Here is a 14,953-nt window from a genome sequence, read left to right as displayed (position 1 = left end):
TTTGGACCTTCACAAGCCTTAAATTTTAGACCATTCAAACCCTTCAGACCTTTGACTTTAGACTCTCAGAAAAAAGACATTTTAGAAACTTTTTGAGAAAGACGAGAGATCAATAAAAGGTGTGCAATTAAAGCTCAATCAGAATTGACGATAGTACAAATCTATGATAACAGGATACAACAAGGTATATTATTGTTGTTTAAAATATCTTACCTAAAGATTAAAGGAATAATTGATGTTTGAGAAATTGATCTACCATCGTGGTTATTTCTTAAAGCACTTAAATCATAATGTCGTGTTTTTTTTCTTCTTCACAACAGAGTCTATATCTTTTTCATCATCAAACTGTCCAAATCAAAATCTATAGACATTGAAAGAAACCTTCATGGGGATGGTTCTTGAAGAAAGAAGCTTCAGCATCATTTGGTTCTGGCCGATCCAGGTGGACATCAATGTCGTGCTCAGTTTTCACTTCGACTTTCACAAATAAATCTGGAAAAAGTAACTTTTATTAAATGCAGGCAGTGTTGTGTCACATGCACAGCCGGTTCCACACTCTTAAAATAAAGAAATAAATATTGCATTAAAATCAATAATCTGAGGTCTTCCTTGAAGAGAAGAAATAAAACGTTTCCCTGCGGGAATATAGTATCAAAACATTGCGATATCAATGCATTATGTTTTGTACAAACTGCCTTGTGTTACGGATTAGTCACTTCCGCCTTTGTTGTTATTATATACTTGTAGGATTTTTAGTTTCAGGTAATATTGTTAAGATTTTTGTGTGAAATGGAGATGACTTCAGTAAAAGGTAAAAAATAAATGTTTGTGAAGGAAAAAGGAAAACGCGGCAAAGAAACCGGAAGAGAAGAGAGGAGAGAGGAGGAGACGGCCATGAGAGATACAGCCGTAAAGTCGCATCGAGGCTGCGAGTGGATTTTTTTGATGTTGGTCGCGAAAGAGTTGAGGCTTCCCTTGAAAGGGATTGCCCGCGACATTGTCCTATATTGCGATTGCAATTAAACCTGCGTCTCAGGTTTTATTACCAAGCGTGAGTTATTGTTGGCGGGAAAGCAAGAGCCTCCATTACAGGCCGATCTGCCATTTTGTCCTCGAAGAGGCCATCCACTTGGTGCATCGTGTTTGGTCTTTGGGATTCCCATATCGACATCATTATGTTGATTGCTGTTGATTTCCATATCAACCTCTCACCTCGTAACTCCTCGTCCGCCACCGTGCCGATACCTGCCTGTTCTCGTCGTTTTGCATGACTTCAACCTCCACCCCACGTGGGGATTGATTTGTGCATGGACTTTGGGAGTGTTACATTCCATTCACGTTTGGCGCATCGTGAGTTTATTGCTTGGAGAGCATTGGGGAATGCTGGTATCATCATGTGTATTGTTCATTTGATGCAAGTGATATTTTCATTGTACTTTCTTTAAGAGTGTTATTATTGTGTATGTGAGAGTTCTTAATACAATTACTTATTTTTTTCAACAATTGTATTGGTGTGGTTTTACTATGGTTTATTAGAACACTCAAAATAACAAATCTTTCTGCCACGCTCCATCTCGAGACTGTGAGGGGCACCGTAACCGGAGTTTGGGGAGGGAACACGTAACACTTGATGTTATGAGATGCTTCCTACCCAACCACAACTTCAGAAAGAATTATACCACCACCCAAAATCACAACCCAAAAAATAGAGGAGGTAAGAAAAATGTAAGGAAGGCGAAAGACAAGCTTTTCTTCACCACTGTTTTTTTTTGTCAAATTACAAACAATTGCAATCTAACATGTGACTGGTTAATTTTTTTTTGGTCTCGAAAGAACCCTCATGTAAAACTAAATGGCAGGTTAACAGATTGACAAATGCATAGAATGGAATGAAGAGGCCAAAGCCATGACATGTGACCATCGGATAAGGAGAGTGGAAAGGATAAACAAAAGTCAGGAAGTGGAGAAAAGCTCAGGAGTGGTTTGGAAAAATCATGTGTTGATGATTAATTGTATTGAAGGTCTGGACTGGCAAGATACCTTCGAAGTATGTACACACGTCTTTGAGCTACCTTGCCCGAGTTCAAATCTCGACGCACTTTTAACCACTATCCTGGTTTTATCGCATACACTGAATTAATCAATGTGTGCACCATCCCACGGATTAATACTAAATTGAGTGTCCCATCTGCTAGCATTAGTTGGTGGACATTGGGGATTATACTGTACGTTGTCTTTCATATTCCCGGTGTGTACCCTGGTTTAGAATAGGTACACCGTATCCCTGCATGTCGACTAAGAGGGTTGGCGTCAGAAAGGGCATCCAGCCATAGAAACATTGCCTCAAAAAGAGAACCATGACAATTACAACTACATATGGGAAGGGTACAGCCCGAAGTGGAGATCGGTTTCTGAGGTTTGGGACATGGAATGTAGGGACAATGACAGGGAGATCAGGAGAAGTGGTGGAAGTATTGGTCAGAAGAAGAGTGGACATATGTTGTGTGCAAGAGACGAGATGGAAGGGAAGTGGTGCGAGAATGGTGAAGGGGAGGCAGGGACAGAAATACAAGTTTGTGCGGCAAGGGTGCCTGGAGGGCGTGAATGGTGTTCGTGTCCTGTTTTCTGAGGAGTTTGTAGACAGTGTGGTGAGTGTGACTGGAGTGAGTGATAGGTTGATGATGGTGAAAATGATGATTGGAAAGCTCTTGGTGAACGTCATCTCAGGATATGCTCCGCAGGTTGGTTGGAGTGATGAAGAGAGGGACACGTTCTGGTGTGTGATAGAGAAGCTGATGAAAAACGTGAAAGATGCGGAAGTTGTTGTGGTAGAAGGAGACCTAAATGGACATGTGGGAAGGAGTATGGACAGTTTTGAGGGAGTTCATGGGGGGTACGGATATGGTGTGAGAAATGGAGAAGGTGAAAGGATTTTGGAGTTTGCTGATGGAGCTGATTTGTTGATTTGTAATACTCAGTTCCAGAAAGAGGATAATAAGCTTGTTACATATATGTCAGGTGGGTCGACGACAACCGTTGACTACCTGATGGTGCGTAGGCGAGATAGGGGGTACCTACGGGACACAAAGGTGATCCCGGGGGAGGAGGCTGTTTTACAGCACCACTTGGTTGTTTGTGACATAAGGGTGAAAGGTGCGAGGGGAGCTCGGCGGGTGAAGTACCAACCGAGAATGAAGGTGTGGAGGTTGAAAGAGGTGACAGTAAGGGAGGCATTAAAAGAGAGGCTGAGTAGGGTAGAGGATGATGTGGTTGAGCTTGAAAGTGGTTGGATGTCAATGAAAGATAGTCTGTTGGGAGCCGTTGTTGAGATATGTGGATGGACAAAAGGACCACCGAGGCACTCGGAAACACGGTGGTGGGATGGTGAAGTTGGAAAGAGGATTGACGAGAAGAGGAAGAAGTTCAAGGAGGGGCAGAAGGCGAAGGGTACGGGAGCAGAAAAAGCAGAGCATGAAAGTTATAAGGCAGCCAAGAACGCTGCAAAGAAAGAGGTAGCAAAGGCGCAGGAGGCATGGAGGAAAATGTTCGGAGAACGCTTGGATTCGGAAAAGGGTCAGAGAGCGGTATTCAGGATTGCAACGCAGATAGCGAAAGAGAGGTGTGATGTGATGGGGGTGAGTTGCTTGAAGGATGAAGTGGGACAAATCGTTGTGGACCCAGATGGAATTAAAGGAAGATGGAGAAGATATACGGAAATGCTGTTGAATACAGAGAATGAATGGGATGGCAACATAGAGAGTGACCCAGTTTTCGGACCGGCAGAGAAGATAACTGAGAAGGAAGTTGAGGAAGCGATAAAAGCAATGAAGAGTAGAAAAGCGGGAGGGCCGACGGGAGTTGTGGGAGATATGTTGAAGGCAGCAGGAAGTTAAGGAGTGAAGAGAATGACAGAGATCTGTAATCTGGTGGTGAAACAAGGCCGCATTCCAGTGGATTGGGAACTGAGAACCCTCGTCCCCCTATACAAGGGGAAAGGTGACCCTCTGGAGTGTGGCTCGTACCGAGCGATAAAGTTATTGGAGAATGGAACGAAGGTATTGGAAGAGGTGTTGGAGAGGAGGATAAGGAAGAAAGTGAACATCGACGAAATGCAGTTTGGATTTATGCCAGGAAGAGGAACGACAGACGCACTTTTTATTGTGAGGCAGTTGCTGGAGAAGTACATGGAGAAGAGGAAGAAGTTGTTTCTTGGGTTTGTTGATCTGGAGAAAGCATTCGATAGGGTTCCACATGAAGTATTGACATGGGCATTGAGGAAGTTAGGAGGGGAGGTATGGTTGATCAGAGTAGTGATGGCAATGTACAAAAGAGCGCGCACAGCTGTAAGGACCAAGGATGGGAACAGTGGTGAGTTTGAGGTGAAGGTGGGAGTGCATCAGGGGTCGGTACTAAGTCCACTGCTATTTGTAGCTGTGATGGAGGTGCTGGCTCAGAACGTAAAGGAGGGTTTACCGTGGGAGTTGTTGTATGCAGATGATCTGGTGGTGTTTGCGGAAAGTATGGATGGACTGAAGGAAAAGATGAACAAGTGGAAGGAACGTATGGAGACAAAAGGTCTGAAGGTGAATATCGGAAAGACAAAGGTGATGGCAAGTGGTAAAGCATGTGGTGAGGTGGAAAGAACTGGGAAGTGGCCATGTGCTGTGTGCAGGAAGGGTGTCGGAGTGAACTCCATTCAATGTACAATGTGCGCTGAGTGGGTTCATCAAAAATGTAGTGGTCTGAGAGGGTCATTAACCAGTGTGGCAGGTACATTCAAATGTAAGGTGTGCACAGAGGGAACTGCAGATGGAGGAAATGTTGAGTTGGATCTTCGAGGCGGCGTGAAGCTGGCAGGTGTGAAAACATTTTGCTACCTCGGAGACATGCTGAATGGAAAAGGTGGATCAGACTCGGCAACGGTTGCTGGAGTGAGATGTGCATGAAAGAAGTTTCGGGAACTGAGTGGCGTGCTGATGAGGAGGGGAATGTCGTTGAAGCTGAAGGGAAAGGTGTATGCTGTATGTGTGAGAAGTGTTATGATTTATGGGAGCGAGACATGGGTAATGAACATAGAGCAACAATGAAGGCTGGAAACGGTGGAAATGCGAATGGTTCGGTGGATGTGCGGAGTATTGTTGAGAGAGAGGAAGACAAATGATGAATTGCGAAAGATGATGGGAATAGAGCCTGTGATTGATGCTGTGAAGAGGAACAGGTTGAGATGGTTTGGTCATGTGTTGAGGAAGGATGAAAGTGACGGAAATGAATGTAGAAGGAAGTAGAGGATGGGGAAGACTGAGAAAGACTTGGCTAAAGATGGTGGAAGAAGAAATGCGGGCAAGGGGGTTTAACAAGGAGAGATGCTGTATGTGTGAGAAATGTTGTGATTTATGAGAGCGAGACATGGGTAATGAACGCAGAGCAACAACGAAGGCTGGAAAGGGTGGAAATGCGAATGGTTCGGTGGATGTGGGGAGTATCGTTGAGAGAGAGGAAGACAAATGATGAATTGCGAAAGATGATGGGAAAAGAGCCAGTGATTGATGCTGTGAAGAGGAACAGGTTGAGATGGTTTGGTCATGTGTTGAGGAAGGATGAAAGTGACTGGTTGAGAAGAGTGATGGAAATGAATGTAGAAGGAAGTAGAGGACCGGGAAGACCGAGAAAGACTTGGCTAAAGATGGTGGAAGAAGAAATGCGGGCAAGGGGGTTAACAAGGGGAGATGCAGAAAATAGGGCAAAATGGAGAGGATTGTCATGGGGACCGCAAGGCTAACCCCCGCTCTAGCAGGGTAAATGGCCTTAAAATGCCTGTTGTTGTTGTTGTTGTTGTTGTTGTTGTCTTTCATATGGAGAGTGGGCGAGTTGACCCCGGAACCCCGAATAATTTTTTTCCAATTCCTGCTCTAACCTGCATCAGCAGCTAAGCCAGGCTTCCAACAACGCTGCAAACCAAGAGCCAAGTGTTGCACATGAACCAAACATTGACGGTCCTGAGTTCCTCCACAGAACAGCTTTCCATTCCGTTTAAGCTATTGTTGATGATTCACCAATAAGTGATGAACAGCGGCCGATGTGGGTTTGTAGCGTTGGGGTTTTCAGATTTGTGCTACTTTGAAATGCCTGCAGCTGTGCAAGAACTCAGGTCGAGCTTGAAATGGCAAAGGCCTCATTAAATTTTTTATGTTGATTTTTACATAGATGGTTCTTACCCGATCACAGCTTTTTGTGTTGCATTGCTTTTCTTTGTTGCTTTATTCAACCGTCTTTAACTCAAAGGACCGCATGTTGACTAATCTAGTCCAAGTCACAGCTGGGGACGAATGATGAGGTGAGAGCCGAATGGTTGTTTCCTCCAATGACAAGAGATATGAATTGGCTTTTAATACATGTGAATTGTAATGGACTCAGACTCACAAACGGGCGACATGTGACTGCTGGAGAATAATTATCTCCCAAGACACCGAGCGGAGGCGAATGCGAACAATGCATGAATAATCCACCACAATGCAATGGTTTTAATAATTTCACCTCTCGGCCATATCATTGCACATACTTGGCCACACGAGGGGAATTTCCTTGTGCTGGAGGACAGAAACACGGCTAAGAATACACAGCAAGTCGTTTAAAATTTCAGATTCAAACCCGATCACTCTGATGTGAACATTTTCCTTCTGCTGTCCCAACAACCAATGGAGACTCTCAATGCCACTATTAGATCAGGGACATCTCTCGAGCCAGATCTCGAGCTTTCTATCCTGTCTGGCACCCCACCTTGCTCCGCAATCTCTCTGCATATGGCATCGAAGGCCACCTCCACACATGACTAACTAACTTCCTCCACTCTCCGAGCAAACACGTGCCTCTGAATGAAATCATTTGATCCCCTCTCCCTGTCAAGGCTGGATTGACAAAATGCAGTGTGCTGGGCCCATTCCCATTCTTTATCAACAATATCTCTGACTCTTTGGAAAATCCTCTTCATATCTTTGCTGATGACTCCACCCTCTGCCATGACATCCCTCATTCTTCAGAGAGACACGCAGCAGCCTCTTCCCTATCTTCAGACCTTGATATAATCAGAAGCAACTCAACTACTTGGAATATGTCTTTCCATTCTGACAAATCTCACACTCTCATTCTCTCTGTCCAAAAAGACCATCTGACAAACCCATCTCCTTTCTTAACAATCCAAAAAGTAGTTCAATCATTGAAACTTTTAGGTTTCACTATCAGCTACGATCTTTCTTGGGGAACCACAATGCTGAGTTGGCCTCCATAGCCAGTTGGCTTTCAAAGCCAGAGTGGGCATCCTCAGTTGTGCTAAGTGCTTCCTTAACACACCTGAACTGTTATCCAAAACAAGGCCTTCATTGAGAGCTTGATGTCGTGCTGCTCTCCCCAATGGGCTGGCATCCCTGCCTCACACCTTCCTGAGCTGGACGGTGTAAAATCCAAGGCCTCAATATAGTTGGAATCTCCCGCGATGAAGTTGAGTCAATGAGCCGATCACATTCACTTCACAGACAAGTTGGTGTTGTCTCTTTCATATCATGTCTCCTTTCTGGTCTGCTCTTTCCATGCTTTGCCCTCCCCCACCTCATTGGTTTCTGCAATTCTGCAGGGAACATGCCCACCAGCAACTCCATTCTGGTAAAACTCCCAAAATCCAGAAAAACTGCTTAATTGCTCCCTCATTATTCATTTTTACCACCTGTGGAAACAACTTCCACATTCTCTTCAATCTCATTCTTCCCTCCAAATCTTCAAGACAGCCATTCATCACAATCTCCGATCATTCTCCATCCAACCATGATATTTTCTACCCCAAGTGACCCCATTCCAAAGCACTCCCTTTTGCCAGGTCATTGTGATTTCCCTCCTCTCATCACCTCTTTTCACCTCTTTCTTTTTCACTTCTTTTCATTTCTCATCTCACCTCTTTTCATTGTTTGGTGGTTGGTTTGTTACCTTTGTGCTTCATCCCCACTTTCTCCTTCCTCTTCTTATTGCGTTTCCTTCAACTTGTGTGCAGCTTGTTCAACCCATGTCCTTCTCTCCCACCCTTCATTTCACTCTCACTTATGCTCTGCTATTGTTGTTTCCTCTTGCCATTTTATTCCCTTCCATTCTGCTCTTGGTCTTCTACGAGCCTCTATCAAGTATACAAAAAAAGGCCACTAAAACACAGATCCCATCAGAAGTGAGGCAGATCACACAACTCACCATTTGGCAGGTCGCTCTGCTCCTCTTCCATGCCAAACGAGTTCACATCCTCTATTTTTATCTGCAGAATCTCGGAAAATCCTTCCACCTCCTCAACCTTCATTCCACAGCCAAGCACAGTTGGCTGTTCCGATTCCGGCCGCACATGACAGGAATCCTTCCAACAGCCAACTTGAGGGTCCATGGTGCGTGAACCTTGAGAGAGGCAACAAACATACCACTCTTCCTGATGTTTGCTCCTCTCCGAGTACCTTAATCCCACACAGTACCTGCATGTGAAGTACCTCTGTACTTGAGGCCTTATACTCTGCTTTAATCAGTCACAGCACTTTAAACTTTCACGACATACACATGCACACCCTGTGACATCCCCAAAAATAAATTATACATGTTGCAGCCTCTTAAGACAATACTGTAATTGTACAGTTGGACACCGACATTTACGGGGGATACATTCATGGAAAATGCCACAAAAGTCGGAAACGCAAATGTGGGGGCATTGTTTCAATGGAAAAAGGGAGGATCGGTTCCTGGCAGTATTATAGGTATTTGCTCTCATCTCTGAAACAACACACACAATTTTGATGAATCTTGGCCATAAGCTTATATCTGATGCCTAACAAAGGTGTATTGACCACATCAAAATCTGTGCTCATTCATGGGGTCCATGAGGGAGGGGGGATTTGACCCCCAAAGATAGGTATTTGCTCTCTTCTCTGAAACAACACACACAATTTTGATGAATCTTGGCCATTGGCTTCATATCTGGTGCCGAACGAAGGTGTATTGACTTCAACAAAGCCTGCACTCATTAAGGGAGGATAACGGAAGGTGGAGGGGTGGGAGGGAGTTTGACCCCTCCTCCTACCCCCACCAAATTAGGTATTTGCTCTTTTCTCCGAAACTACACACACAATTCTGATGAAACTTAATCACAACCTTCATAGCCAATGATGTACCAAAGTTTGTTCACGGCATTAAAAATATCAGGGTCTGAGGGTGTCTGTGGAGACGTTGAGTGACTGTTGCTCCTCATCCAGGTGAGCTTCGGTATCTGCAGTCCTACCTTTTCTATTGTTCTGATGTGCAAATGTATGTGTATCATGTTTAACAAGCATGCCAACTGCACTCTCAATCATACTAAAATACATCATTTGGTGTCTGTCTGTCTGTCTGTCTGATGAATTTTTGACCCCAATACATTCCGTCGTTACTTATCCAATCTCAACCAAACTTGACAGGATGACTAAGGGTTACACAATGAAGGTTGTAGCGCATTCATTTGCCCCCTTCCCCAAGGGGTTTTTTCTCCCCCGAGCAGGTTTTCCCCGCCATTGCCGTCAATGGGGTTGCATGTTGAGGTGTATATCAATGTTAAATTAGCTTTATCGTGGCGTTTCTTCAAAGACGCTTTTAATAACAAAATTAATGATAATCACATATTATTAATGTTATCTATCTATAATTCCACTAATCTCTGTGTGTCTGTGTGTTTGTGTGTTTGTGTGTTTGTCTGTGACCGCTGTTTCTCGACAACCACGGGTCCGATATACTTGAAACTTGCCAGGTATATTGCTGGGGACCCGAGGATGTGCCTTTTCAAGGTTTCATATTAATCGGACAAGTAGTTAGCGAGCTATGTCCAAAAAACGATTCAACCAATCAGAGAGCAGCGAGCTATCACGTGTGCCGAACGTGGCGAACAGACTCTGCCTCGGACGGCACATTTGAGAGCGTATTCATTTATTTCACGTTGGCAAACTATGTTGGCGCTAAACTATGTTTTAAAACTAAATATTAATCGGACAAGTAGTTACCGAGCTATGTCCAAAAAACGATTCAACCAATCAGAGAGCAGCGAGCTATCACGTGTGCCGAACGTGGCGAACAGACTCTGCCTCGGACGGCACATTTGAGAGCGTATTCATTTATTTCACGTTGGCAAACTATGTTGGCGCTAAACTATGTTTTAAAACGAATTAAAACTAATTTGCGATTCATCGTAACTGCGATATGTGACCTTCCGGAGCTCCTGTGAGAGCGTGCGCCATTACGGATAGTAATTCAATTAAAAACATGATGCGTGATGTGAGATGCGTGATGTGAGAGCGTACGGGTACGGCTATGGCGATTTAGCCGTTCGCCGTTCGCTTTGGCTTTGCGAATGGACCAAACCATTTCATGTAAATAGAGGGGGGGGATAGTCACCGTACTCGCAAGCCGTTCGCTTTGGCTTTGCGAATGGACCAAACCATTTCATGTAAATAGAGGGGGGGGGGGGGATATAATTTTAGATATATATATAGTACGGGCATGCCCTAGTCTATCTATAATTCCAGTAATCTCTGTGTGTGTGTCTGTGTGTTTGTCTGTGTGTTTGTCTGTGTGTTTGTCTGTGACCGCTGTTTCTCGACAACCACGGGTCCGATCTAATTGAAACTTGCCAGATATATTGCTGGGGACCTGAGGATGTGCCTTTTCAAGGTTTCATATTAATCGGAGAAGTAGTTACCGAGTTATGGCGATTTAGCCGTTCGCCGTTCGCTTTGGCTTTGCGAATGGACCAAACCATTTCATGTAAATAGAGGGGGGGGATATAATTTTAGATATATATATAGTACGGGCATGCCCTAGTTACAACAATATGAATACTAATAATGTCTCACTTCCCCAAAGCGTTTTTCCTGCAGTGATAACGTGTATAAATAGCTGATAGTTATAATGGCGTTTTTGTGGCAGCAATGGCTGCTACAGGAAGTAAAAATATTATAAACCACAAACACGTATGATTAGCTTTTTAAACAGTCGCTAATGCTCTTCATAACACTAAATGAAGAATTTTGGAAGAATCCCAACATCCGTGAAGTAAGGTTTACTTGCAGAACTCAGCAAAAATCTATGGTACTTTATACCCCACTAATGTTGGGCTAATAACATGGTCCTTTCTGGTGCTACTGTGGCGTTTTTTGGAGAGAACTTTTAAAACTCGATCCTGCTGTTTAACATGAAACTGAAAGGGATGAAGCCCGGGTTGTGCTCATTTACCAAGAGGCTAGCTAGCGCTTGCCAAGCCAGCCGTTCCTTAACGGTTTTGAATGGAGTGCTCACTCGAATGCTTAAACCACTTGGTGATCTCTCCACAAGAAACATGGTAAATGAACACACTCCCAATGTTCTTGAGACCCGACCATAGATCGACTGTAATCTATATACCCCAAAGAGGAATGACCCTTCTTGCCGCTCCCTTAGTGAGCGGGTGTACTATCATAACCCTAAAGGAAGAAATTTGGAGGAATCCCAACATCCGTGAGGTAAGTTTTACTTGCAGAACTGAGCAAAGATCTACTGTGCTCTATATATCCCACAAGGGTTGGGTTAATTACATGGCCCTTCCTGGCACGAACACAGCGTTTTTTGTGGCAAACTTTTGAAACTCGCTCCTGCTGTTCAACACAAAACTGATAGGGAGGAAGCCCGGGGTGTGCTCATTTACCAAGCAGTTAGCTTGCGCTTGCCAATTCATGGCCGTTCCTTAACGGTTTTGAATGGAGTGCTTGCTCGAATGCTTAAACCACTTGGCGATCTTTCCACAAGAAACTTGGTAAATGAACACATACCCAATGTTCTTGAGACCCCACCATATATTGACTGCAATCTATATACCCCAAAGATGAATGACCCTTCCTGCCGCTCCTGTAGTGTGCGGGTGTACTTGCAAATTGAAATTAACAAAAGCTGGTAGGTTTATAAAGTTAAGTTTTGTTTGTTGGATGACTAGTAGCTATGAAGCAGCATAGTAGTACAAGCAACAGCAACCTCGTTTTCGCTTAATAAAGATTTTTTTGAAAGCAAGCACTTTTGTCATCATTGTAGCAAAAAACGGGGGATGGGTATATTATCTAGGACTAGCCCTAGGGGTCCCTGGAATATTTTAATGGGCACTGGGGGACCACGGAGGCAAAAAGGTTGAGAAATCCTGTTCTATGGCCGTCTTTATGGTCTTCTCTCCTTCGCGCTTTCTGTGCTTTATACCCTCCCAGGCTTCTGCAGGATGCACATGGTCCACCATTAACCACTTTCTGGTGAAACTGCTCACCTGCTCAACAGAATCACTGCTCACCTTTCCTCATTCGTCCTCTTTTTCCCACCTGTGGAATCAACTTCCACATTCTTTTCAATCTCATTATTCCATCCTGATCTTCAAGACAGCTGTTCATCACCATCTCAGATCTTCCAGTGTGGAAGTGGGGTTTTTCTCTTAATGTCTGTGCAGTAAGGCATTAAAGTTATAACTTTGATAAATAAAAATAATTTTGCATACGTGACATCGTATATTAATTACATACTAAATCTATCTTGCGGACCGTGATTTAAAAGAATCCTATTCGAAACAAAGTATTCATTTATCTTGTTACATTTGCGTGTTAAACCTGTACAAATATACTTTAATAATATTGTTTTCTTATGAAACATACAATAAGTTCCATTGGAAGTTTAAGTACACCTACGGGTTTTAAAAATCACAATTGAAATTTCTGGCGCTAGGCGTCTGAAAACATAGGGGCAATACCCCTGGCGCTCACCTGGTAGAATAAACAGTATACTGCACTGACTAAAGGTATTTTAAACCAATTTCAATGGTTGTTAGAAGACAGGGCAGCATGTAGAATCGTACTAAAATAATCATAAGGCTTAAAACAAACAAACAAAAAAATACCTATTTTGGGGGACAACATCCGCCCTCCCGCCACCCCGTGTACCTCCTCAGACCCCAATGTTTCCAATGCCTTGAACAAACATTGGTACATCACGGGTGATGACGGTTGTGGTGACGTTTCACCAAAATTGTGTGTGTAGGTTCTGAGAAAAAAGCAAATACCTATTTTGGGGGGCAACCCCCCTGTAGACCCATAAAGGGGCAGATATTTTTTCATATCATGAACAAACTTTGGTACATCACGGGTGATGAAGGTTGTGGTGAAGTTTCATCAGAATTCCTTGTGTAGTTTCTGAGAAGAAAGCAAACACCGATTTTTGGGGGCCCCTGTGGACCCCTAAAGGGGCAGATATTTTTTCATACCATGAACAAACTTTGGTACATCAAGGGTGTTGAAGAATGTGGTGAAGTTTCATCGAAATCGTGTGTGTAGTTTCAGAGGAAAGAGCAAATTACTATTTTGGGGGGTCAAACCTGGATCCACTTTGACCCCCGGAAGACCCCCTTAGGCCCCGATTTTTTAAATTGCCGTGAACAAACTTTAGTCACAACTCAACAAATATAATTTCTGCCAAATTTGGTCACAATCCCATCCGCGGTTTCAGAGAAGAAGTTTCAAGTGTTTACGGACTGACCGACTGACCGACGGACAGACAACGTGCCATTGTGCCATTGCATCAATGGCACGGACAACGTGCCATTGCATCAGCTCCCCTGAACTTCGTTAAGCTGAAAAGGCTCAACCATTATCTTGTTTACAACTTCCATAGTTTCATCTCCGACCACATCTACATGAGGACAATGTATGAATACCTCATATATCTTTGGCTTGACTCTCTCAGCACGCTATGGGTCGGTTTTATTGTGCAATCTCTCCTTTGCCCAGGGCTGCCCAGAGCAGATACATTAATTATTTTGTCAAAACCTGCCCGACCTGATTTTTATCTCGGGTTCTATGACTCTACCAACAGATGTTGTATGACTTTGAGTGATGTCATTAGTGACCTTTGCATTTCTTCCCTCCCACCCTCGGTTAACGAATGGAAATAAAAACAATTCGGCTAGAACTTAGAATCAGAGATTCGTGGTGCCCGATACACTGTGTATCCCTCTCTGTGCGTATGTTCAGACTTTGCATTTAATATGGAATATATTTTTTGTGGGGGTGAACTTACTTTTCAAGATGACTTAGAACCAAAAGTTCATTGGAATTATATTGAAATTATTCTAGATTTTGTTAATGTGACCTTTAAAAGAAACAAAAACCACATTTGACATTTCAAAGCAAGTAAATTGATCCTTGAAAGTGATGTAAACTGATATGGAACTCAATTCACGGACAGTACAGTACTGTGTTAAACCTCTGTGCGTTTTCCAGAAGTATCTTTATTTTGCACATTAGCCAAAAAATTTTTTTAACAAAAACAAAAGTTAAATTACGACTGGGATTACGGACAGTAAAATTACAGTTCAGTACTTCGTGTAACCCCCACGAGCATTCAGGAGAGCACGTACACATTGAGGCATGCTGTTCACGAAATTTGCCAAGGTTTGGACAGGAATCGCTTGCCATGCAGTTACAATAGCCTGCTGCAATTCACGCACAGAGGCAGGCTGCTGGTCCAAGTTGTCGATTTGACGCATTAATTCCGCCCACAAGTTCTCTATCGGATTCATATCCGGGGACATGGCAGGCCAGTCCATATGATCTACACCACGGTCAGCAAGAAAGTGTTGTATCATGCGAGCATGATGAGGCCATGCATTGTCATCTTGGAAGACAAAGTTTCCTCGATAGGCTGCACGAACAAATGGAAGCAATGTTTCTTTCAGAATGGCGCTGTGCTTGAACTGGTTCAGGTTTCCATTCAGAACAACCAGGTCAGTTTTGCCCCCTGCATGAAAAGCAGCCGAAACGGTCACCCCACCACCTCCAGCATGGACTATTGGCACTATACAATCTTCGTTGTAGGATTCATGCACTTGTCTGCGCACTCGGACGCAGCC

General features: G+C 43.7%; 1 protein-coding gene and 1 pseudogene across 10 annotated transcripts in view; one reads left to right on the top strand and one right to left on the bottom strand.

Moving 5' to 3' along the window:
* Nucleotides 1-14,953, top strand: part of LOC144891325 (transcription elongation regulator 1-like) — a 573,096-nt gene that overhangs the window by 444,482 nt on the left and 113,661 nt on the right. The gene's annotated exons all lie outside the window — the stretch shown is intronic.
* The window catches only part of LOC137424212 (uncharacterized), a 101,753-nt pseudogene that overhangs the window by 49,326 nt on the left and 37,474 nt on the right, over nt 1-14,953 (bottom strand). Inside the window, exons 5-6 of the transcript XR_013622701.1 lie at nt 8,230-8,424; nt 382-492 (exon numbers count right to left, since the gene is read on the bottom strand). The product of XR_013622701.1 is annotated as an uncharacterized LOC137424212 (transcript). The remainder of the gene's footprint in view (nt 1-381; nt 493-8,229; nt 8,425-14,953) is intronic.

Source organism: Myxine glutinosa, chromosome 3, assembly GCF_964187855.1.
Source record: "Myxine glutinosa chromosome 3, kmMyxGlut1.1, whole genome shotgun sequence".
NCBI lineage: Eukaryota > Metazoa > Chordata > Myxini > Myxiniformes > Myxinidae > Myxine > Myxine glutinosa.
Note: the sequence above shows the minus strand (reverse complement) of the source record. Positions and strands in the feature narration are given on the sequence as shown.